The sequence below is a fragment of the Procambarus clarkii genome, chromosome 2, assembly GCF_040958095.1.
Source record: "Procambarus clarkii isolate CNS0578487 chromosome 2, FALCON_Pclarkii_2.0, whole genome shotgun sequence".
Classification (NCBI taxonomy): domain Eukaryota; kingdom Metazoa; phylum Arthropoda; class Malacostraca; order Decapoda; family Cambaridae; genus Procambarus; species Procambarus clarkii.
Genome location: NC_091151.1, coordinates 17,187,280 through 17,211,382, shown reverse-complemented (window position 1 = coordinate 17,211,382; position 24,103 = coordinate 17,187,280). Strand labels below are relative to the sequence as shown.

At 51.1% G+C, this 24,103-nt stretch overlaps 1 non-coding gene across 1 annotated transcript; it reads right to left on the bottom strand.

Annotated features, from left to right (window-relative positions):
* Positions 1–7,938: 7,938 nt before the first annotated feature.
* On the bottom strand, positions 7,939–8,011 carry TRNAT-CGU (transfer RNA threonine (anticodon CGU)). The gene has a single exon. It is a non-coding gene; the product is annotated as a tRNA-Thr (tRNA).
* Between the last annotated feature and the right edge of the window lie 16,092 nt (positions 8,012–24,103).

Genomic DNA, 24,103 nt, shown 5'->3' with positions numbered 1-24,103 from the left:
GTTGGCATTAAGGAATGCAAGTAAATTGTCAGCTGTTTTGTCTCGTTTATAAGAGTCAGCAAGCTGAAGCACTTTAGCTCGCTCTGCAATAATAATAGGATCCTCTGTCCATGAGGAAGAACGAGTGTTCTTTGGGTATCCCTAAGTGTTGTGTTGTGTTAGGGTACCACGTGGGCTCACTACCCTAAGCTGCCTCAAGCTTTCAAGCTCTTCACTAGTAGACTTTACCCTAGCTTGTCCTAATTGTAAAACCTTGTATCCTGCCTATGTGGACCAAGGCTTTTAAAGTAAGATAGTGTGGTAAAGTAATTATTATTATTGTTATTTAATGTATATGGGGGGTTGTTAAGAGGGTTTAATAAATAAGTTAGTTTTTGAGGTGTATCCATTACTCCTGTTGTAGTGGCATAATTGATTGTATCCCAGACGACAGATCTGTTCTAAAACCTTAAAGCACAAACAGGAACCTATGTTCCTTGGGGGCCGGGCCTAATTGTGCCACTACCCTGATACATCTTGATTCTAACTGCTGGCCCTTCTCCATAATACTCTAAATCCCCCATAACAGCCAATAATTTATAACATCGAACATCTTAGAAAGTAGGTCAGCCTGGTGAGGGACAAGCATCTGGTGATGAGGTAAAGGGCATCATGAGCATCGATGTCTTCAATCCTCTCGTTCATCCTCTTCTGGTCAGTGATCTTCTTACCAAGGACCTCGTCGATGGCATTCCTTCCAAGAGGAGCACCTAGGAGTGTGCTGTCCTCAGGATTGGTTGTATGAATGTCAGGCAAAACAACCTTTATTTGCTCTATTATGTGCTGGTTGGTGGAGGTTATTTTGCACTTGGAAGAGTTCAGGGTGAGGCCTAGGCTTGCTCCTTGCTCCTGAATTATTCTTATGTCGTCAAAGAGTGAGGCTGGGGAGCCGGCTAGAGTACCATCGTCCAAAAACCAAATGTTGAACTCACTGGACAGGTTATCGGTGATTTCCTTGATGACTAGGCAGAAAAGAAAAGGAGCAAGGGGGTCACCCTGTTGGACACCTTCTTGTGATTCAATTTCATGTTCCCAAAAAAGCAGAGTTAGATTCTTGCTGTAGCATGAGTTTACAAACGGGAAGAGGGAAGGAAAATGGCGATGAACCGCACTGAGTACTGCATCCCTTCTAACCAGATTGAAAGCATTTTTGAAGTCCAGCTTTATCAGGGCTTTTTCATCCGTAATGTTGGCAATGTAGGCTCTAGCTGCATGAGCCGCTATATATATATATATATATATATATATATATATATATATATATATATATATATATATATATATATATATATATATATATATATATATATATATATATATAAAATTAACCTAGAAGTGGTACAACCTCTGGTGCAAGTGTAGGGACCCATAGCCTCGGAGAAGAAAATAAAGAGTACTCAGAGAAGACCTTGTGGATCCCCACTGAACACTTTGATATTTTCTTCTCCTATCACCCCTATTCCTTTGGTATGTGTGTATATTTATCTAACTTTATTTGAAAATGTCATTCTTTCCACATTTTTCTGTGGATTTTCTGCATATATATATACTGTATATATATATATATATATATATATATATATATATATATATATATATATATATATATATATATATATATATATATATATATATATATATATATATATATATATATGTATATATATATTGTCTTCTTAACAGTAAGGTAAGAAAGGGATTATAAGTGTTTTCACTAAATTCTCAAATTGTAACTCTTGTTGTTTAAAGACATGATTTTGATCGCCGTTTGGGGACTGTCATATTTTGATGCCTGTGTGAACTTTAACTCTGGACAGGCGATTCATCCGTCATTGTAACTAATGTTTGAAGACGAGTAATTGACTTTGCCACACGTGAGGATCCTCTTGTATATAACGACATTTCAATATAGATAAACATAAATTTAAATAATAATAATAACAATGGTAATAAAGGTGTATGCACAATTAAGGTATGACCTCAGCGTAACCAGTCAGAACTGGTTAGGCTTGATCATAACACCCCCTCACCCTCACTTCTGTACCCCAACACCCCCACCTCTCGTCCCCTCACCCTCTCTGTACCCCCACACCCCCCCTCCATCCCAAACCCCCACCCCAAGGACTCCCCTCCCAAGCCACCGCCACCCCTTAAGTCCCCCCGACCTTGGCCGTGGTGGCGCAGGCAGTGGGATAACGCCCCGGGCGTGTAGAGAGTCGTGAGAAGCCTGGCGATGGGGCTCAGGGCCCAGGCAACGACCCACACCAAGGTTGTGTTGGCCCGAGCACACGACGCCCCCGACAGCCTTAACCTTGTCCTTGACAGTACTCTCCTGCTGCGTCCGCTCACTCTGTGTCTGATATTACTTCTATTGTATTAGAAGTATTACACCAGCCAGCCGCATGTGTTGGTTCATTGTGCACCCCATACTCATCCTGTGAGCGGTAGCGCAAAAGCATTACAGAGGGCACAAAAGGTCTTTATCAGACCTCCTCTTAGATTATTACATAAACAATTTCATCTATCCTTCATACCTTATAGTTACAATGTCACCTAGTTACAGAGAAAGTGCTATTACAAGAGCTACATATTTACAGTAAGTCATCATACATTAATGGTAGTCTTATCGCTAATACATAATAGTTTGACCAATGGGGATATTACAGAGTCATAGGGGAGCTTCTGTTTGTCGTTCATCTACTGGAAGCGAAATGTGGATACAGTGCAAGGATTTCAGGTAATTTATCCATGGTAATAAGTTATCATATCATACAGAGAGAGCTTAGATTTATCTCTAAATGGCTAAATTTTACTACAATCCAAGATATAGTGTTCGAGGGTGTGTCCCTGTCATTGTCCACACACTTTACACTTTACTTCATCTAGATCCCTATGCAAGCCGAACTGCCAGAGATAACTTGTAGCCAAGTCTTATACGAGCTGTGACAACATCTGTTAGTCTACTGACTTTGTTACTTGTCCCATACACATGTTTTACTTCACACATTTCATTGTGATGAACAACGGACCTGCTAGTTCCAGTTTGCACAGTTCTACTTTCTTCAAATTCATCCAGGAGTTCTCGTCTAATGACACTTTTAAGGGACCTATTTGATAACTCAAGATTCCGTTCAATACTGTCTTTATTTACTGCAGCCTTAGCAAGGGCGTCAACTTTGTCATGCTCCTGCATGGTTGGTAACATTACCATCCTGCAGCTGCTACACCAGCCTGCCTCATGTGTGGGTAACATTACCATCCTGCAGCTGCTACACCAGCCTGCCTCAAGTGTGGGTAACATTACCATCCTGGACCTGCTACACCAGCCTGCCTCATGTGTGGGTAACATTACCATCCTGGACCTGCTACACCAGCCTGCCTCATGTGTGGGTAACATTACCATCCTGGACCTGCTACACCAACCTGCCTCATGTGTGGGTAACATTACCATCCTGGACCTGCTACACCAGCCTGCCTCATGTGTGGGTAACATTACCATCATGGAGCTGCTACACCAGCCTGCCTCACGTGTGGGTAACATTACCATCCTGGACCTGCTACACCAGCCTGCCTCATGTGTGGGTAACATTAACATCCTGGACCTGCTACACCAGCCTGCCTCATGTGTGGGTGAAATTACCTTCCTGGATCTGTTACACCAGCCTGCCTCGTGTGTGGATATCATGAGGGTACATTTCCATCCTGGACCTCCTACACCAGCCTGCCTCATTTGTGGGTAACATCAGGGAACATTACCATCGTGAACTGCTTCTCCAGCCTTCCTCATGTGTGTGTGTGGGTAAAATTAACATCCTGGAGCTACTATACCAGCCTGCCTCATGTGTGGGTAAAATTACTATCTTGGAGCTGATCTACCAGATTACCTCATGTTAGGGCTACATGAGAGAAAACTACCATCTTGGAGCTGCTACAAGAGCCTGCCTCATGTGTAGGTAACAATACCATCCTGGAGCTGCTACAACATCCTTACTCACGATTGAGTAACATGAGGGAAAACTACCATCCTCGAGGAACTACACCAGCCTGCCTCACGTGTGGGTAACATGAGGATAAATTACAAACCTCGAGCTGCTACAGCAGCCTTCTTTATGTGTGGGTAACATGAAGTAAGATTACCATCCTGCAGCTGCTACACTAGCCTGCCTCATGTGTGGGTAACATTACCATTCTGCAGCTGCTACACCAGCCTGCCTCATGTGTGGGTAACATTACCATCCTGCAGCTGCTACACCAACCTGCCTCATGTGTGGGTAACATTACCATTCTGCAGCCTGCTACACCAGCCTGCCTCATGTGTGGGTAACATTACCATCCTGCAGCTGCTACACCAGCCTGCCTCATGTGTGGGTAACATTACCATTCTGCAGCTGCTACACCAGCCTGCCTCATGTGTGGGTAACATTACCATCCTGGACCTGCTACACCAGCCTGCCTCATGTGTGGGTAACATTACCATCCTGGACCTGCTACACCAGCCTGCCTCATGTGTGGGTAACATTACCATCCTGCAGCTGCTATACTAGCCTGCCTCATGTGTGGGTAACATTACCATCCTGCAGCTGCTACACCAGCCTGCCTCATGTGTGGGTAACATTACCATCCTGCAGCTGCTATACTAGCCTGCCTCATGTGTGGGTAACATTACCATCCTGGAGTTGTTACACCAGCCTGCCCCATGTGTGGGCATCATGAGGGAACATTACCATTCTGGAGTTGTTACACCAGCCTGCCCCATGTGTGGGCATCATGAGGGAACATTACCATTCTGGAGTTGTTACACCAGCCTGCCCCATGTGTGGGCATCATGAGGGAACATTACCATCCTGGAGTTGTTACACCAGCCTGCCCCATGTGTGGGCATCATGAGGGAACATTACCATTCTGGAGTTGTTACACCAGCCTGCCCCATGTGTGGGCATCATGAGGGAACATTACCATTCTGGAGTTGTTACACCAGCCTGCCCCATGTGTGGGCATCATGAGGGAACATTACCATTCTGGAGTTGTTACACCAGCCTGCCCCATGTGTGGGCATCATGAGGGAACATTACCATCCTGGAGTTGTTACACCAGCCTGCCCCATGTGTGGGCATCATGAGGGAACATTACCATTCTGGAGTTGTTACACCAGCCTGCCCCATGTGTGGGCATCATGAGGGAACATTACCATTCTGGAGTTGTTACACCAGCCTGCCCCATGTGTGGGCATCATGAGGGAACATTACCATTCTGGAGTTGTTACACCAGCCTGCCCCATGTGTGGGCATCATGAGGGAACATTACCATTCTGGAGTTGTTACACCAGCCTGCCCCATGTGTGGGCATCATGAGGGAACATTACCATTCTGGAGTTGTTACACCAGCCTGCCCCGTGTGTGGGCATCATGAGGGAACATTACCATTCTGGAGTTGTTACACCAGCCTGCCCCATGTGTGGGCATCATGAGGGAACATTACCATTCTGGAGTTGTTACACCAGCCTGCCCCATGTGTGGGCATCATGAGGGAACATTACCATTCTGGAGTTGTTACACCAGCCTGCCCCGTGTGTGGGCATCATGAGGGAACATTACCATTCTGGAGTTGTTACACCAGCCTGCCCCATGTGTGGGCATCATGAGGGAACATTACCATTCTGGAGTTGTTACACCAGCCTGCCCCATGTGTGGGCATCATGAGGGAACATTACCATTCTGGAGTTGTTACACCAGCCTGCCCCATGTGTGGGCATCATGAGGGAACATTACCATCCTGGAGTTGTTACACCAGCCTGCCCCATGTGTGGGCATCATGAGGGAACATTACCATTCTGGAGTTGTTACACCAGCCTGCCTCATGTGTGGGCATCATGAGGGAACATTACCATTCTGGAGTTGTTACACCAGCCTGCCTCATGTGTGGGTATTGTGACTTATACGTGAAAGAATAGAGCAGTGGCTATTCCAGTAAAGTAAAACAAAGTAAATAAAACTATTTCTGGCCTCTTGACGGTGTGAGAGCTGCGGGATAAATTCCAAAAGAATGAAAAACCTAAATATTTAATAGAACAAAAACGACTTTAACAACAAATAAAACAATTCCCATATTCCACTTGGCAAGAACACAAAACACAATGCATGGAGGAAGCAGTGTCTCACGACTGAAGCTTGAGGCGTGGAGTATGCAGCGCCTCATGACTGAAGCTTGAGGCAAAGAGGAAGCAGCAACTCATGACTGAAGCTTGAGGCATGGAGTATGCAGCGCCTCAAGACTGAAGATTGAGGCATAGAGGAAGCAGCAACTCATGACTGAAGCTTGAGGCATGGAAGAAAAGGCGCTTCACGACTGAATCTTGAGGTATAAAGGAAGCAGCGCCTCACGATTGAAGCATGAGGCATGGAGGAAGCAGCGCCTCATGACTGAAGCTTGAGGCAAAGAGGAAGCAGAGCCTCACGACTGAAGCTTGAGGCATGAATGAAGCAGCGCCTCATGTTTGAAGCTTGAGACATGGAAGAAGCAGCGCCTCATGACTGAAACTTGAGACATAGAGGAAGCAACGCCTTATGCTTGAAGCTTCATGCATAGAGGCAGCGCTTCATGACTGAAGCTCGAATCATGAAGGAAGCAGCGCCTCATGCTTGAAGCTTGAGGCATGGAGGAAGGAGCACCTCATGTCTGAAGCTTGAGGTATGGATGAAGCTGCGCCTCACAACTAAAGCTTGAAGCAGGAAGGAAGCAGCGCCTCATGCCTGAAGCTTGAGGCATGGAAGAAGCAGCGCCTCATGACTGAATATTGAAGCATAAAGGAAGCAGCGCCTCATGCTTAAAGCTTGAGGCATGGAGGAAGCAGCGCCTCACGACTGAAGCTTGAGGCAAGGAGGAAGCAGTAATTCATAATATAAGCTTGAGGGATGTAGGAAGGAGCGTCTCATGACTGAAGCTTGAGGCATGGAGGAAGCAGCTCCCCTTGACTGAAGCTTGCGGCATCGAGGAAGCAGCACCTCAGGACTGAAGCTTGTGGCATGGGAGAAGCGCCTGATGAATGAAGTCTGAGGCATGAAGGAAGCAACGCCTCATGCTTGAAGCTTGAGGCATAGAGGAAGCAGCGTCTCACGACTGAAGCTTGAGGCATGTAGGAAGCAGCGCCTCATGCTTGAAGCTTGAGGCGTGCAGTAAGCAGCATCTCATGACCGAAGCTTGAGGCATGGAGTATGCAGCGCCTCAATACTGAAGATTGAGGCATAGAGGAAGCAGCAACTCATGACTGAAGCTTGAGGGATGCAGGAAGGAGCGTCTCATGACTGAAGCTTGAGGAATGGAGAAAGCAGCTCCCAATGACTGCTGAAGCTTGCGGCATCGAGGAAGCAGCGCCTCAGGACTGAAGCTTGTGGCATTGGGGAAGCTGCGCCTGATGAATGAAGTCTGAGGCATGAAGGAAGCAGCGCCTCATGACTGAAGCTCGAAGCATGGAGGGAGCAGCCCATCACGACTGAAGCTTAAGGCATGAGGATGCAGCGCCTCATGACGGAAGATTGAGGTACAGAGGAAGCAGAGCCTCAAGCTTAAAGCTTGAAGTATGGAGGAAGCAGCGCCTTATGATTGAATATTGAGGCATAAAGAAAGCAGCGCCTCATGCTTTAAGCTTGAGGCATGGAAGAAGCAGCACCTCACGACTGAACCTTGAGGTATGGAGGAAGCAACACCTTATGCTTGAAGCTTGAGGCATCTTCTTGAGGTTATCTTGAGATGATTTCGGGGCTTTAGTGTCCCCGCGGCCCGGTCCTCGACCAGGCCTCCACCCCCAGGAAGCAACCCGTGACAGCTGACTAACTCCCAGGTACCTATTTACTGCTAGGTAACAGGGGCATTCAGGGTGAAAGAAACTTTGCCCATTTGTTTCTGCCTCGAGCGGGAATCGAACCCGCGCCACAGGATTACGAGTCCTGCGCGCTATCCACCAGGCTACGAGGCATGGAGGCATAAGCACCTCATGATTGAGCGTTGAGGGAAGAAGGAAGGCCCCATGACAAACTCGAGACCTGGAGGAAGCGGCGAGTCATGCATAAAGTTTGAGACCTGGAGGAAGCGGCGCCTGATGACTGAAGCCTATGGCATGAAGGAAGCAGCACCTCATGCTTGAAGCTTGAGGCATTGAGGAAGCAGTTCCCAATGACTGATGAGTGAGGCATGGAGGAAGCAGCGCCTCACGACTAAAGCTTGAGTCATGGGGGAAGCAGCGCCTGATGAATAAAGTCTGAGGTATGGAGGAAGCAGCGCTTCACGACTGAAGCTTGAGGCATGGAGAAAGTAGCACCTCGTGATTGAAGCTTCAGGCGTGCAGTAAGCAGCATCTCATGACTGAAGCTTGAGTTATTGAGGAACCAGCGCCTCATGACTGAAGCTTGAGGCATGAAAAAAGCAGCACCTCACGCTTGAAGCTTGAGACATTGAGGAAGCGGCGCGTCATACTTGAATCTTGAGACCTGGAGGAAGCAGCTCCTCATGACTGAAGCTTGAGGCATGAAGGAAGCAGCTCGCAATGACTGAAGCTTGCGGCATGGAGGACGCAGCGCCTCACGACTGAAGCTTGAGGCATAGAGAAGCAGCGCCTCATGACTGAAGTCTGAGGCATGAAGGAAGCAGCGCCTCATACCTGAAGCTTGAGGCATTGAGGAAGCAGCGCCTCACGTCTGAAGCTTAAGGCATAGAGGATGCAGTGCCTCATGACTAAACGTTGAGGCATAGACGAAGCAGAGCCTCAAGATTAAAGCTTGAGGCATGGAGGAAGCTAGCGCCTCATGACTGAAGCTTGAGGCATGGAGGAAGCAGCACTTCATGATTGAAGCTTGAGGGATGCAGGAAGCAGCGTCTCATGACTTAAGCTTGAGGCATGGAGGAAGCAGCTCCCAATGACGTAAGCTTGCGGCATGGAGGAAACAGCGCCTCAGGACTGAAGCTTGTGGCATGGGGGAAGCAGCGACTGATGACTGAAGTCTGTAGCATGAAGGAAGCAGTGCCTCATGACTGAAGCTCGAGGCATGGAGGGAGCAGCGCCTCTCGACTGAAGCTTAAGGCATGGAGGATGCAAGGCCTCAAGCATAAAGCTTGAGGTATGGAGGAAGCAACACCTTATGCTTGAAGCTTGAGGAGTGGAGGAATCAGCACCTCATGATTGAGGCTTTATGGATGCAGGAAGCATAGTCTCACTACTGAAGCTTAAGGCACGGAGGAAGCTGCGCCTCATGACTGAAGATTGAGGTATAGAGGAAGGAGCACCTCATTCTTGAAGCTTGAGGCATGGAGAAAGCAGCTCCTCACGACTGAAGCATGAGTCATGGAGGAATCAGCTCCTCGTGACTGACCATTGAGGCATAGAGGAAACAGAGCCTCTTGCCTTAAGCTTGAGAAATTTAGGAAACACCGCCCTCATGACTGAAGCTTGAGGTGTGGAGGAAGCAACGCCTAATGGCTGAAGCTTGAGGCACAGAGGAAGCAGCGCCCCATGACTGAAGCTTGATGCATGGAGGAAGCAGCGCCTCATGCTTGAAGCTTGAGGCATGAAGGAAGCAACGACTCATACTTGAAGCTTGAGACTTGGAGGAAGCAGCACCTTATGCTTGAAAATTGAGGAATGAAGGAAGCAGCGCCTCATGCTTGAAGCTTGAGGCATGGCAGAAGCAGCTCTTCATGACTGAAGTGTGAAGCATGAAGGAAGCAGCGCCTCGTGACTGAAGCTTGAGGCATGAAGGAAGCAGCGCCTCATGACGGAAGATTGAGGCATAGCAGGAAGCAGCACCTCATGCTTAAAGCTCGAGGTATAGAGGAAGCAACGCCTCCTGCTTGGAGCTTGAGGCAGGGAGGAAGCAGCACCTCATGATTGAAACTTGAGGCAGAGAAGAAGCAGCACCTTCGTGATTGAAGCTTGAGGCAGGGAGGAAGCAGCACCTCATGATTGAAGCTTGAGGTGTGCAGGAAGCAGCGACTCATGACTGAAGATTGAGGCACAGAGGAACCATGCTTAAAGCTCGAGGCATGGAGGAAGCAGCGCCTCATTCTTGAAGCTTGAGGCATGGAGGAAGCTGCGCCTCATTTATGAATATTGAGGCACACAGGAAGCAGCGCCTCTTGCTTAAAGCTTGATGCATGGAGGAAGCAGCACCTTCCTGCTTAAAGCTTGAGTCAGGGAGGAAGCAGCACCTCATGATTGAAGCTTAAGGTGTGCAGGAAGCAGCGACACATGACTGAAGATTGAGGCACAGAGGAAGCAGCACCTCATGTTTGAAACTTGAGGCATGGGTGAAGCAGCGCCTCATGACTGAAGCTTGAGGCATGGAGGGAGCAGGTTCTCATGACTGAAGCTTGAGGCATTAAGGAAGTAGCACCTCATGCTTGAACCTTGATGCAAGAGAGGAAGCAGCGCCTCATGACGGATGAATGAGGCATGGAGGAAGAAGCACCTCATGCTTGAAGCTTGAGGTATGGAGTAAGCAGCGCCTCATTACTGAAGATTGAGGCATGGACAAAGAAGCGCCTCACTACTGAAGCTTGAGGCATGAAGAAAGCAGCGCAACATGACTGATGCTAGATGCATGAAGGAAGCAGCGCCTCATGCTTGAAGCTTGAGGCTTGGAGGAAGCAGTGCCTCATGACTGAAGCTTGAGACATGAAGGAAGCAGCGCCCTCATGCTTGAAGCTTGAGGAATGGAGGAAGCAGCGCCTCACGACTGATGCTTGAGGCGTGTAGGAAGCAGCGCCTCATGACTAAAGTTTGAGGCATTGAGGAAGCAGCACCTCTGGTCTGAAGCTTGAGGCATGGAGGAAGCAGCGCCTCATGATTGAAGTTTGAGGCATGGAAGGAAACAGCACCTCATTCCTAAAGCTTGAGGCATGGAGGAATCAAAGCCTCATGACTGAAGCTTGAGGCATGAAGGAAGCAGCGCCTCATGACAGTAGCTTGAGGAACGTAGGAAGCAAGGTCTCATGACTGAAGCTTGCGGCATTCAGGAAGCATCACCTCACGACCAAAGCTTGAGGCATGGAGGAAGCAGCACCTCACGACTGAAGCTTTAAGCAATGAGGAAGCAGCGCCTCATGCCTGTGCCTGAAACATGGAGGAAGGAGCGCCTCATGCCTAAAGCTTGAGGCATGGATGAAGTAACGCCTCATGACTGAAGGTTGAGGCTTAAAGGAAGCAGCACCTTATACCTGAAGCTTGTGGCATGGAGGAAGCAGCACTTCATGACTATAGCTTGAGGCATGGAGGAAGCAGCCCCTCATCGCTGAAGCTCAAGGCATTGAGGACGCAGCGTCTCACGACTGAAGCTTGAGGCATGGAGGAAGCAGTGCCTCATGACTGAAGCTTGAGGCATGGAGCAGCGCCTCACGACTGAAGCTTGAGGCATGGAGGAAGCAGTGCCTCATGACTGAAGCTTTATGCATGAGGGAAGCAGCGTCCAATGACTGAAGCTTGAGGCATGGCGGAAGAATCACCTCATGACTGAAACTTGAGGCATGGAGGAAGCAGCACCTCACGACTGATGCTTGAGGCGTGTCGGAAGCAGCGCCTCATGACTATAGTTTGAGGCATTGAGGAAACAGCGCCTCATGTTTGAAGCTTGAGGCATGGAGGAAGCAGCGCCTCATGACTGAAGTTTGAGGCACAAAGGAAACAGCACCTCATTCCTAAAGCTTGAGGCATGGAGGAATCAAAGCCTCATGAATGTAGCTTGAAGAACGCAGGAAGCAAGGTCTCATGACTGAAGCTTGAGGCATTCAGGAAGCATCACCTCACGACTAAAGCTGGAGGCATGGAGGAAGCAGCACCTCACGACTGAAGCTTAAAGCATGGAGGAAGCAGCGCCTCATAACTGAAGCTTGAGGCACGTAGGAAGCAAGGTCTCATGACTGAAGCTTGAGGCTTTCAGGAAACATCACCTCACGACTGAAGCTTGAGGCTTTCAGGAAACATCACCTCACGACTGAAGCTTGAGGCACGGAGGAAGCAGCGCTTCATGCCTGATGCCTGAGACTAGGAGGAAGGAGCGCCTCATGCCTGAAGCTTGAGGCATGGAGGATGCAGCGCCTCATGCATACAGCTTGAGGCATGGATGAAGTAACGCCTCATGACTGAAGGTTGAGGCTTAAAGGAAGCAGCACCTTATACCTGAAGCTTGTGGCATGGAGGAAGCAGCACTTCATGACTATAGCTTGAGGCATGGAGGAAGCAACCCCTCATCGCTGAAGCTCAAGGCATTGAGGAAGCAGCGTCTCACGACTGAAGCTTGAGGCATGGAGCAGCGCCTCACGACTGAAGCTTGAGGCATGGAGGAAGCAGTGCCTCATGACTGAAGCTTTATGCATGAGGGAAGCAGCGTCCAATAACTGAAGCTTGAGACATGGCGGAAGCAGCACCTCACGACTGATGCTTGAGGCGTGTCGGAAGCAGCGCCTCATGAATGAAGTTTGAGGCGTTTCGAAAGCAGCGCCCCATGACTGAAACTTGAGGCGTGTCGGAAGCATTGCCCAATGAACAAAGCTTGAGCCGTGACGGAAGCAGGGCCCCACAACTGAAGCTTGAGGCGTGTCGGAATCAGCGCTCCATGTCTGAAGCTTGAAGTAAGTTCGAAGCAGTTCCTCATGACTGAAGCTTGAGGCGTGTCGGACGCAGCGCCCAATGACTGAGGCTTGAGGCATGGAGGAAGCAGCCCCTCATGACTGTAAATTGAGGCGTGTCGGAAGCAGCGCCTCGTGACTGAATCTTGATGCATGGAGGAAGCAGCGCCTCATGACTGAACCTTGAGGCATGTTGGAAGCAGCCCCTCATGACTAAAGCTTGAGGCGTAACGGAACCAGTGCATCATGACTGAAACTTGAGGCATTGAGGAAGCAGCACCCCACGACTGACTCTTGAGGCGTGCCGGAAGCAGCGCCTCATGATTAAAGTTTGAGGCGTGTTGGAAGAAGCGCCCCATGACTGAAGCTTGAGGTATGGAGGAAGCAGCGCCTCATGACTGAGGCTTGAGGCGTGTCGTAAGCAACGCCTCTTGATTAAGTTTGAGGCGTGTTTGAAGGAGCGCTTTGACTGAAGCTGTAAGCGTGTCGGAAGCAGCGCCTCAAGCCTGAATCCTGAGGCATGGAGGAAGCAGAGTCTCACGACTGAAGCTTGAGGCATGGAGCAGCGTTCTACGACTGAAGCTTGAGGCATGGAGGAAGCAGCACGTCAAGACTGAAGCTTCAGGCATGGAGGAAGCAGCGGTTCACGGCTGAAGCTTGAGGCATTGAGGAAGGAGCACCTCATGCCTGAAGGTTAAGGGATATATGATGCAGCGCCTCATGCCTGAAGCTTGAGGCCTGGAGGAATTAACGCCTCATGACTGAAGGTTGAAGCATGGAGGAAGCAGCACCTCATGACAGAAGCTTGTGCCATGGTGGAAGTAGCGCGTCAAGACTGAAGCTTGAGGCATGGAGGAAGCAGCGACTCACGACTGAAGCTTGAGGCATGGAGGAAGGAGCGCCTCATGCCTGAAGGTTAAGGCATGAAGGATTCAGCGCCTCGTGACTGAAGGTTGAGGCATGGAAGAAGCAGCACCTCATGACTGAAGTTTGAGGCATGAAGGAAGCAGCGCCTCATGACTGTAGCTTGAGGAACGTAGGAAGCAAGGTCTCATGACTGAAGCTTGAGGCATTCAGGAAGCATCACCTCACGGCTAAAGCTTGAGGCATGGAGGAAGCAGCACCTCACGACTGAAGCTTAAAGCATGGAGGAAGCAGCGCCTCATGACTGAGCTTGAGTCACGTAGGAAACAAGGTCTCATGACTGAAGCTTGAGGCATTCAGGAAACATCACCTCACGACTGAAGCTTGAGGCATGGAGGATGCAGCGCCTCATGCATAAAGCTTGAGGCATGGATGAAGTAACGCCTCATGACTGAAGGTTGAGGCTTAAAGGAAGCAGCACCTTATACCTGAAGCTTGTGGCATGGAGGAAGCAGCACTTCATGACTATAGCTTGAGGCATGGAGGAAGCAGCCCCTCATCGCTGAAGCTCAAAGCATTCAGGAAGCAGCGCCTCACGACTGAAGCTTGAGGCATGGAGGAAGCAGTGCCTCATGACTGAAGCTTTATACATGAGGGAAGCAGCGTCCAATGACTGAAGCTTGAGGCATTACGGAAGAATCGCCTCATGACTGAAGCTTGGGGCATGGAGGAAGCAGCACCTTACGACTGAAGCTTGAGGCATGGAGGAAACAGTGGTTAATAACTGAAGCTTGATGCACGGAGGAAGCAGCGACTCACGACTGAAGCTTGAGGCATGGAGGAAGGAGCGCCTCATGCCTGAAGGTTAAGGCATGAAGGATGCAGCGCCTCATGCCTGAAGGTTGAGGCCTGGAGGAATCAACGTCTCATGACTGAAAGTTGAGGCATGGAAGAAGCAGCACCTCGTGACTGAAGCTTGTGGCGTGGAGGAAGCAGCACCTCATGACTTAAGCTGCAGGCATTGAGGAAGCAGTACTTCACGACTAAACCTTGGGGCATGGAGAAAGGAGCACCTGAAGTTTGAGGCATAGAGGAAGCAGCGTCTCACGACTGAAGCTTGAGGCATGGAGGAATCAGTGCCTCATGACTGAAGCTTGATGCATGGAGGAAGCAGCTTACCATGACTGAAGCTTGAGGCATGGTGGAAGTAGCGCCTCATGACTGAAGCTTGAGGCATGGTGAAAGCAGCACCTCAAGACTGATGCTAGAGGCATGGAGGAAGCAGCACCTCATGGCTGAAGCTTGAGGCATTGAGGAAGCAGCGCCTCACGACTGAAGCTTGAGGCATGGAGAAGCGCCTTTCGACTGAAGCTTGGGGCATGGAGGAAGCAGTGCCTCATGACAGAAGCTTGAGCCCTGGCATGAGCATGGCCTCATGACTAAAGCTTTAGGCGTGTCGGAAGCAGCACCTCAAGACTGAAGATTCAGGCGTGTCGGAAGCAGCGCCTCATGACTGAAGCTTGGTGCGTGTCGGAAGCTGCGTTTCATGACTGAAGCTTGAGGCGTGTTGGAAGCAGCGCCCAATGACTGAAGCTTGATGCATGGAGGAAGCAGCACCTCATTACTGAAGATTGAGGCATACCGGAAGAAGCCTCTCATGACTGAAGCTTGAGGCGTGTTTGAAGCAGCACCCAATGAATGAAGCCTGAGGCATGGAGGAAGCAGTGCCTCATGACTGAAGCTTGAGGCGTGTCGGAAGCAAAGCCCCTTGACTGAAGCTTAAGGCGTGTCGGAAGCAGCGCCTCATGACTGAAGCTTGAGGCGTGTCGGGAGCAGCGCCTCATGACTGAAGCTTGAGGCACGCAAGAAGAAGTGCCTCATGACTGAAGCTTGAGGCATGGAGGAAGCAGCGTCTCTTGACTGAAACTTGAGGCGTGTCGGAACAGCGCCTCATGGCTGAAGCTTGAGGCGTGTCGGAAGTAACGCCCTATGACTGATGCTTGAGGCATGGACGAAGCAGCGCCTCATGACTGAAGCTTGAGGCATAGAGGAAGCAGCACCTCATTGCTGAAGTTTGAGGCATGGAGGAAGCAGCGTCTCACGACTGAAGCATGAGGCATGGAGGAGCGCCTCACGACTGTAACTTGAGGCATGGAGGAAACAGTGATTAATGACTGAAGCTTGATGCACGGAGGAAGCAGCTTCCCATGACTGAAGCTTGAGGCATAGTGGAAGTAGCGCGTCAAGAATGAAGCTTGAGGCATGGAGGAAGCAGCGCCTCATGCCTGAAGGTTAAGGCATGAAGGATGCTGCCCCTCATGCCTAAAGTTTGAGGCCTGGAGGAATCAACGCCTCATGACTGAAACTTGAGGCATGGAGAAAGCAGCACCTCATTGCTGAAGTTTGGAGGAAACAACGCCTCATGGAGGAATCAGTGTCTCATGACTGAAGCTTGATGCATGGAGGAAGAACCTTACCATGACTGAAGCTTGAGGCATGGTGGAAGGTGCGCCTCGTGACTGAAGCTTGAGGCATTGTGAAAGCAGCACCTCAAGACTGATGCTTGAGGCATGGAGGAAGCAGCACCTCATTGCTGAAGCTTGAGGCATTGAGGAAGCAGCGCCTCACGACTGAAGCTTGAGGCAAAGAGAAGCGCCTCTCGACTGAAGCTTGGGGCATGGAGGAAGCAGTGCCTCATGACAGAAGCTTGAGCCTTGGCGGAAGCATGGCATCATGACTGAAGCTTGAGGCGTGTCGGAAGCAGCATCTCACGACTGAAGATTGAGGCGTGTCGGAAGCAGCGCCTCATGACTGAAGCTTGGTGCGTGTCGGAAGCAGGGCCTCATGACTGAAGCTTGAGGCGTGTCAGAAGCAGCGCCTCATGACTGAAGGTTGAGGCGTGTCGGCAGCAGCGCCTCATGACTGAAGCTTGAGGCGTGTCGAAAGCAGCGAATTATGACTGAAGCTTGAGGCGTGTCGGAAGCAGCACCTCAAGACTGAAGATTGAGGCGTGTCGGAAGCAGGGCCTCATGACTGAAGCTTGAGGCGTGTCAGAAGCAGCGCCTCATGACTAAAGCTTGAGGCGTGTCGGCAGCAGCGCTTCATGACTGAAGCTTGAGGCGTGTCGAAAGCAGCGATTCATGACTGAAGCTTGAGGCGTGTCGGAAGTAGCGCCTCATAACTGAAGCTTGAAGCATCGAGAAGACAGCGCCTCATGACTGAAGCTTGAGGCATGAAGGAAGCAGCGCCTCATGACTGAAATTTGAAGCGTGTCGGAAGCAGCGCCTCATAGATGAAGCTTAAGTCGTGTCGGAAGCAGCGCCTCATGACTGAAGCTTGAGGCATGTCGGAAGCAGCGCCCCATAACTGAAGCTTGAGGCATGTAGGAAGCAGCGTCTCATGAATGAAGCTTGAGGCACGCAAGAAGAAGTGCCTCATGACTGAAGCTTGAGGCATGGAGGAAGCAGCGCCTCTTGACTGAAACTTGAGGCGTGTCGGAACAGCGCCTCATGGCTGAAGCTTGAGGCGTGTTGGAAGTAACGCCCTATAACTGATGCCTGAGGCATGGACGAAGCAGCACCTCATGACTGAATCTTGAGGCATAGAGGAAGCAGCTTCCCATGACTGAAGCTTGAGGCATAGTGGAAGTAGCGCACCTCATTGCTGAAGTTTGAGGCATGGAGGAAGCAGCGTCTTACGACTGAAGCATGAGGCATTGAGGAGCGACTCACGACTGAAGCTTGAGGCATGGAGGAAACAGTGATTAATGACTGAAGCTTGATGCACGGAGGAAGCAGCTTCCCATGACTGAAGCTTGAGGCATAGTGGAAGTAGCGCGTCAAGACTAAAGCTTGATGCATGGAGGAAGCAGCGACTCACGACTGACGCTTGAGGCATGGAGGAAGGAGCGCCTCATGGCTGAAGGTTAAGGCATGAAGGATGCTGCGCCTCATGCCTAAAGTTTGAGGCCTGGAGGAATCAACGCCTCATGACTGAAACTTGAGGCATTGAGAAAGCAGCACCTCATTGCTGAAGTTTGAAGCATGGAGGAATCAGTGCCTCATGACTGAAGCTTGATGCATGGAGGAAGCATCATACAATGACTGAAGCTTGAGGCATGGTGGAAGTAGCGCCTTGTGACTGAAGCTTGAGGCATAGTGAAAGCAGTACCTCAAGACTGATGCTTGAGGCATGGAGGAAGCAGCACCTCATGGCTGAAGGTTGAGGCATTGATGAAGCAGCGCCTCACGACTGAAGCTTGAGGCAAGGAGAAGCGCCTCTCGACTGAAGCTTGGGGCATGGAGGAAGCAGTACCTCATGACAGAAGCTTGAGCCTTGGTGGAAGAATGGCTTCATATTTGAAGCTTGAGGCGTGTCGGAAGCAGCACCTCAAGACTGAAGATTGAGGCGTGTTGGAAAAAGCGCCTCATGACTGAAGCTTGAGGCGTGTCGGCTGCAGCGCCTCATGACTGAAGCTTGAGGCGTGTCGAAAGCAGCGATTCAAGACTGAAGCTTGAGGCGTGTCGGAACAGCGCCTCATGGCTGAAGCTTGTGTCGTGTCGGAAGCAGCGCCTCATGACTGAAGCTTGGTGCGTGTCGGAAGCAGGGCCTCATGACTAAAGCTTGAGGCATGTCGGAAGCAGCGCCTCATGATTGAAGCTTGAGGCGTGTCGGCAGCAGCGCCTCATGACTGAAGCTTGAGGCGTGTCGAAAGCAGCGATTCTAGACTGAAGCTTGAGGCGTGTCGGAACAGCGCCTCATGGCTGAAGCTTGTGTCGTGTCGGAAGCAGCGCCTCATGACTGAAGCTTGGTGCGTGTCGGAAGCAGGGCCTCATGACTAAAGCTTGAGGCATGTCGGAAGCAGCGCCTCATGATTGAAGCTTGAGGCGTGTCGGCAGCAGCGCCTCATGACTGAAGCTTGAGGCGTGTCGAAAGCAGCGATTCTAGACTGAAGCTTGAGGCGTGTCGGAACAGCGCCTCATGGCTGAAGCTTGTGTCGTGTCGGAAGCAGCGCCTCGTGACTGAAGCTTGAGGCGTGTCGGAAGCAGCGCCTCATGACTGAAGCTTGAGGCGTGTCGGGAGCAGTGCCCCATAAGTGAAGCTTGAGGCATGTAGGAAGCAGCGTCTCATGAATGAAGCTTGAGGCACGCAAGAAGAAGTGCCTCATGACTGAAGCTTGAGGCATGGAGGAAGCAGCGCCTCTTGACTGAAACTTGAGGCGTGTCGGAACAGCGCCTCATGGCAGAAGCTTGTGTCGTGTCGGAAGTAACGCCCTATGACTGATGCTTGAAGCATGGACGAAGCAGCGCCTCATGAATGAAGCTTGAGGCATAGAGGAAGCAGCACCTCATTGCTTAAGTTTGAGGCATGGAGGAAGCAGCGTCTTACGACTGAAGCATGAGGCATGGAGGAGCGCCTCACTACTGAAGCTTGAGGCATGGAGGAAACAGTGATTAATGACTGAAGCTTGATGCACGGAGAAAGCAGCTTCCCATGACTGAAGCTTGAGGCATAGTGGAAGTAGCGCGTCAAGACTGAAGCTTGAGGCATGGAGGAAGCAGCGACTCACGACTGACGCTTCAGGCATGGAGGAAGCAGCGCTCATGATTGAAACTTGAGGCGTGTCGGAAGCAACGCCTCATGAATGAAGATTGAGGCGTGTCGAAAGCAGCGCCCCATTCCTATGAATGGGGCGCTGCCACTCATAAAGCTTGAGGTGTGTCGGAAGAAGCGCCTCATGACAGAAGCTTGAGGCGTGTTGGAAGCAGCACCTAATGACTGAAGCTTGAGGCAAGGAGGAAGCAGCGCCTCATGACTGTAGCGTGAGGCGTGTCGGAAGCATCGCCTCATGACTGAAGCTTGAGGCGTGTCGGAAGCAGCGCCCCATGACTAATGCTTAAGGCATTGAGTAAGCAACACCTCATGACTGAAGCGTGAGGCGTGTCGGAAGCAGCGCCTCATGACTGAAGCTTGAGGCATGGAGGAAGCAGCGCCTCGTTACTGAAGCTTGAGGCGTGTCGGGACAGTGACTCATTACTGAGGTTGAGACATGGAGGAAGCAGCGCCCCATGATTGAATCTTGAGGCGTGTCGGAAGCAGCGCCTCATGCCTGAATCCTGATGCATGGAGGAAGCAGCGTCACATGCCTGAAGCCTGAGGCATGGAGGAAGCAGCACATCAAGACTGAAGCTTGGGGCAAAGAGAAAGCAGCGGCTCACGACTGAAGCTTGAGGCATGGAGCATCGCCTAACGACTGAAGCTTGAGGTATGGAGGAAGCAGTACCTCATCACTGAAGCTTGAGGAATAGAGGAAGCAGCGTCACATGCCTGAAGCCTGAGGCATGGAGGAAGCAGCACATCAAAACTGAAGCTTGGGGCAAAGAGAAAGCAGCGGCTCACGACTGAAGCTTGAGGCATGGAGGAAGGAGCGCCTCATGCCTGAAGGTTAAGGCATGAAGGATTCAGCGCCTCACTACTGAAGCTTGAGGCATGGAGGAAACAGCGCCTCATGACTGAAGCGTGAGGCATGGAGGAATCAGTGCCTCATGACTGAAGCTTGAGGCGTGTCGGAAGCAAGGCCTCATGACTGAAGCTTGAGGCGTGTCGGAAGCAGCGCCTCATGACTGAAGCTTGAGGCTTGTCGGTAGCAGCGCCTCATGACTGAAGCTTGAAGCGTGTCGGAAGCAGCGCCTCATGATTGAAGCTTGAAACGTGTCGGAAGCAACGCCTCATGACTGAAGCTTGAGGCGTGTCGGAAGCAGTGCCTCATGACTAAAGTTTGAGGCGTGTCGAAAGCAGCGCCTCATGACTGAAGGGTGAGGCGTTTCGGAAGCAGAGCCTCTTGACTGAAGCTTGAGGCATTGAGGAAGCAGTGCCTCATGACTGAAGCTTGAGGCGTGGCGGAAGCAGGGCCTCATGACTGAAGCTTGAGGCGTGTCGAAAGCAGCGCCTCATGACTGAAGCTTGAGGCGTGTCGGAAGCAGCGCCTCATGACTAAAGGGTGAGGCGTTTCGGGAGCAACACCTCTTGACTGAAGCTTGAGGCATGGAGGAAGCAGCTCCTCATAACTGAAGCTTGAGTCATATAGGAAGCAGCGCCTCGTGACTGAAGCGTGAGGCGTGTCGGAAGCAGAGCCTCATGACTGAAGCTTGAGGCGTGTAAAAAGCAGCGCCTCATGACTGAAGCTTGAGGCGTGTCGATAGCAGCGCCTCATGACTGAAGCCTGAGGCAGGGAGGAAGCACCGCCTCATAACTGAAGCTTGAGGCATCGAGGAGACCGCGCCTCATGACTGAAGCTTGATGCATGAAGGAAGCAGCACCTCATGACTGAAACTTGAGGCGAGTCAGAAGCAGCGCCTCATGACTGATGCTTGAGGCATGGAGGAAGCAGCGCCTCATGACTGAAGCTTGAGGCGTGTCGGAAGCAGCGTCTCATGACTGAAGCTTGAGGCATCGAGGAGACAGCGCCTCATGAGTGAAGCTTGAGGCATGAAGGTAGCAGCACCTCATGACTGAAAATTGAGGCGTGTCGGAAGCTGCGACTCATGACTGATGCTTGAGGCATGGTGGAAGCAGCGCCTCATGACTGAAGATTGAGGCGTGTCGAAAGCAGCGTCTCATGACTGAAGCTGTAGGCATGGAGAAATGAGAACCTCATGACTGAAGCTTGAGGCGTGTCGGAAGCAGTGCCTCATGACTGAAGATTGAGGCGTGTCGGAAGCAACTCCTCACGAAGGAAGATTGAGGCGTGTCGGAAGCAGTGCCTCATGACTGAAGCTTGAGGCGTGTCGGAAGCTGCGCCAAATGACTGTAGCTTGAGGCTTGTTGGAAGCAGCGCCTCATCACTAAAGCGTTAGGCGTGTCGGATGGAACGCCTCATGAATGAAGCTTGAGACGTGTTGGAAGCAGCACCCTATGACTGAAGCTTGAGGCAAGGATGAAGCAGCGCCTTATGACTGAAGTGATAGGCGTGTCGGAAGCATCGCCTCATGACTGAAGCTTGAGGCGTGTAAAAGGCAGGCCTCATGACTGAAGCTTGAGGCGTGTTGGAAGCAGCGCCTTAATAATGAAGTTTGAGGCGTGTCGGAAGTAGAGCCTCATGACTGAAACTTGAGGCGTGTTGGAAGCAGCACCCTGTGACTGAAGCTTGAGGCAACGAGGAAGCAGCGCCTCATGACAGAAGGGTGAGGCGTGACGGAAGCAGCGCCTCATGACTGAATCTCTAGGCATGTAGGAAGCAGCGCCTCATGACTGAAGCTTGAGGCGTGTCGGAAGCAGCGCCCCATGACTAATGCTTAAGGCATTGAGGAAACAGCGCCTCATGACTGAAGCGTGGGGCGTGTCGGAAGCATCGCCTCACGACTGAAGCTTGAGTCATGGAGGAAGCAGCGCCTCATGATGGAAGCTTGAGTCATGGAGGAAGCAGCGCCTCATGACTGAAGCTTGAGGCATGGAGGAAGCAGCGCCTCATGACTGAAGCTTGAGGCATGGAGAAACCAGCGCCTCGTGACTGAAGCTTGAGGCGTGTCGGAACCGTACCTCTTTACTGAGGAGGCATGGAGGAAGCAGCGCCCCATGATTGAATCTTGAGGCGTTTCGGAAGTAGCGCCCCATGACTGAAACATGAGGCATGGAGGAAGCATCGCCTCATGACTGAAGCTTGAGGCGTGTCGGAAGCAGCGCCTCATGCCTGAATCCTGAGGCATGGAGGAAGCAGCGTGTGACGACTGAAGCTTGAGGCATGGAGCATCGTCTCACGACTGAAACTTGAGGTATAGAGGAAGCAGTACCTCACCACTGAAGCTTGAGAAAAAAAAGCAGCGTCACATGCCTGAAGCCTAAGGCATGGAGGAAGCAGCACACCAAGACTGAAGCTTGAGGCAAAGAGAAAGCAGCTGCTCACGACTGAAGCTTAAGGCATGAAGGAAGGAGCGCCTCATGCCTGAAGGTTAAGGCATGAAGGATTCAGCGCCTCATGCCTGAAGCTTGAGGCCTGGAGGAGTCAACGTCTCATGACTGAAGGTTGAGGCATGGAAGAAGCAGCACCTCATAACGGAAGCTTGTAGCATGGACTAAGCAGCACCTCATGGCTGAAGCTTGAGAAATGTCGAAAGCAGCGCCTCATGACTAAAGCTTGAGGCGTGTCAAAAGCAGCGCCTCATAATTGAAGCTTGGGGCGTGTCGGAAGAAGCGCCTCATGACTGAAGGGTGAGGCGTGTCGAAAGCAGCGCCTCACTACTGAAGCTTGAGTCCTGGAGGAAGCAGCGCCTCATGACTGAAGCTTGAGGCATTGAGGAAGCAGCGCCTCATGACTGAAGCTTGAGGCATGGAGGAAGCAGCGCCTCGTGACTGAAGCTTGAGGCGTGTCGGGACAGTGACTCATTACTGAGGTTGAGGCATGGAGGAAGCAGCGCCCCATGATTGGATCTTGAGGCGTGTCGGAAGCATCACCGTATGACTGAAGCTTGAGGCGTGTCGAAAGAAGCGCCCCATGACTGAAGCTTGAGGCGTGTCGGAAGCAGCGCCTCATGACTGAAGCTTGAGGCATGTCGAAAGCAGCGATTCATGACTGAAGCTTGAGGCGTGTCGGAAGCAGCGCCTCATGACTGAAGCTTGAGGCGTGTCGGAAGCAGCGCCTCATGACTGAAGCTTGAGGCGTGTCAAAAGCAGCGCCTCATGACTAAAGCTTGAGGCGTGTCGGAAGCAGCGCCTCATGACTAAAATGTGAGGCGTGTTGGAAGCAGCTCCTCTTGACTGAAGCTTGAGGCATGGAGGAAGCAGCGCCTCATATTTGAAGCTTGAGGCTTGTCGGATGCAGCGCCCAATGACTGAGGCTTGTCGGATGCAGCGCCCAATGACTGAGGCTTGATGCATATAGTAAGCAGCGCCTCATGACTGAAGCTTGGGGCGTGTAAAAAGCAGCGCCTTATGAATGAAGCTTGAGGCATGGAGGAAGCAGCGCCTCATGACTGAAGCTTGGGGCATGGAAGAAGCACCGCCTCATGACTGAAGCTTGAGGCGAGTCGGAAGTAGCGCCTCATAACTGAAGCTTGAAGCATCGAGAAGACAGCGCCTCACGACTGAAGCTTGAGGCATGAAGGAAGCAGCTCCTCATGACTGAAGCTTGAGGCGTGTCGGGAGCAGCGCCCCATAACTGAAGCTTGAGGCCTGTAGGAAGCTGCGTCTCATGAATGAAGCTTGAGGCATGCAAGAAGAAGTGCCTCATGACTGAAGCTTGAGGCATGGAGGAAGCAGCGCCTCTTGACTGAAGCTTGAGGCGTGTCGGAAGTAACGCCCTATGACTGATGCTTGAGGCATGGACGAAGCAGCGCCTCATGACTGAAGCTTGAGGCATAGAGGAAGCAGCACCTCATTGCTTATGTTTGAGGCATGGAGGAAGCAGCGTCTTACGACTGAAGCATGAGGCATGAAGGAGCGCCTCACGACTGAAGCTTGAGGCATGGAGGAAACAGTGATTAATGACTGAAGCTTGATTCACGGAGGAAGCAGCTTCCCATAACTGAAGCTTGAGGCACAGTGGAAGTAGCGACTCACGACTGAAGCTTGAGGCATGGAGGAAGCAGCGACT